The following is a 1,666-nucleotide window of genomic DNA, read 5'->3' as shown; positions in this document are numbered from 1 at the left end:
TTCAAATCAATTTTTTTTCAAGTTTTCAAAGTTTTTCAAAATCAAATCTTTTTCAAATCATATCTTTTCAATCAAATGTTTTCAAAATCAATTTCTTTCCTTTTTCAAAGATACTTACTAACAATTAATGATTTGACTGAACATCTCTAGTATATTGCCTTTTCTGTTGAGAAAGGTTTAATGTTTGAATCATATCTTTTCTTGTTAGGCAAGTCATTAATTTTTAAAATCAAATCTTTTTAAAATTGTTTTCAAATCATATCTTCTCAATCACATTTTTTTAAACCAATCATATCTTCTTAACCTCATCTTTTTCAAAATAGTTTTCAATAAAATCTTTTTGACTTCTAATTTCAAAATCTTTTTCAAAAATCACTTGATTCCTTTTCCACTGTGAGTTTTCGAAAATTATCAATCAATTTTTCAAAATGATTTTAAAAACTTTTTAATTAATTTTTGAAAATTCTCTTCCCCTCTTCTCACATCGTTCTATTTATGGAGTATCACTCCTTCTTAATGCACAATTCGAACTCTATCTGATTAAGTTCGAATTCTTCTACCTCTTTCTTCTGTTTTTCTTTTCCTCTGACACCTCAAGGAATCTCTATACTGTGACATAGAGGATTCCACATTTTCTTGTTCTCTTCTCTTTCATATGAGCAGGAGCAAAGACAAAAGCATTCTTGTTGAAGCTGACCCTGAACCTGAAAGGACCTTGAAGCGAAAGCTAAGAGAAGCTAAGGCACAATTCTCTGTAGAGGACCTAACAGAAATCTTCAAAGAAGAAGAACCCATGGCAGCCGAAAACAACAACAATGCAAACAATGCAAGGAAGGTGCTGGGTGACTTTACTGCACCTACTCTCGATTTCTATGGGAGAAGCATCTCTATCCCTGCCATTGGAGCAAACAACTTTGAGCTTAAGCCTCAATTAGTTTCTCTAATGCAACAGAATTGCAAGTTTCATGGACTTCCATTGGAAGATCCTCATCAGTTTTTAGCTGAATTCTTGCAAATCTGTGACACTGTCAAGACTAATGGGGTAGACCCTGAGGTCTACAGACTTATGCTATTCCCTTTTGCTGTAAGAGATAGAGCTAGGATATGGTTGGACTCACAACCTAAAGAAAGCCTGGACTCATGGGAAAAGCTAGTTAACGCCTTCTTGGCAAAGTTCTTTCCACCTCAAAAATTGAGTAAGCTTAGAGTGGAAGTCCAAACCTTCAGACAGAAGGATGGAGAATCCCTCTATGAAGCTTGGGAAAGATACAAACAATTGATCAGAAAGTGTCCTTCTGACATGCTTTCTGAATGGAGCATCATAGGTATTTTCTATGATGGTCTCTCTGAACTATCCAAGATGTCTTTGGATAGCTCTGCTGGAGGATCTCTTCATTTGAAGAAGACGCCTACAGAAGCTCAAGAGCTAATTGAAATGGTTGCAAATAACCAATTCATGTACACTTCTGAAAGGAATCCTGTGAACAATGGGACTAATCAGAAGAAAGGAGTTCTTGAGATTGATGCTCTGAATGCCATTCTGGCTCAGAACAAGATATTGACTCAACAAGTCAATTTGATTTCTCAAAGTCTGTTTGGAATGCAAAATGCACCAAGCAGTACTAAGGATGCTTCATCTGAAGAAGAAGCCTATGATCCTGAGAAC

General features: G+C 35.5%; 1 non-coding gene across 1 annotated transcript; it reads right to left on the bottom strand.

The window, feature by feature from the left end:
- Positions 1–1,198: 1,198 nt before the first annotated feature.
- On the bottom strand, positions 1,199–1,306 carry LOC130937810 (small nucleolar RNA R71). The gene has a single exon (XR_009069008.1). It is a non-coding gene; the product is annotated as a small nucleolar RNA R71 (small nucleolar RNA).
- Positions 1,307–1,666: the final 360 nt, after the last annotated feature.

Source organism: Arachis stenosperma, chromosome 6 (genome assembly GCF_014773155.1).
Source record: "Arachis stenosperma cultivar V10309 chromosome 6, arast.V10309.gnm1.PFL2, whole genome shotgun sequence".
Classification (NCBI taxonomy): domain Eukaryota; kingdom Viridiplantae; phylum Streptophyta; class Magnoliopsida; order Fabales; family Fabaceae; genus Arachis; species Arachis stenosperma.
The sequence above is the reverse complement of the archived record's forward strand: the minus strand, read 5'-3'. Positions and strand labels throughout refer to the sequence as shown.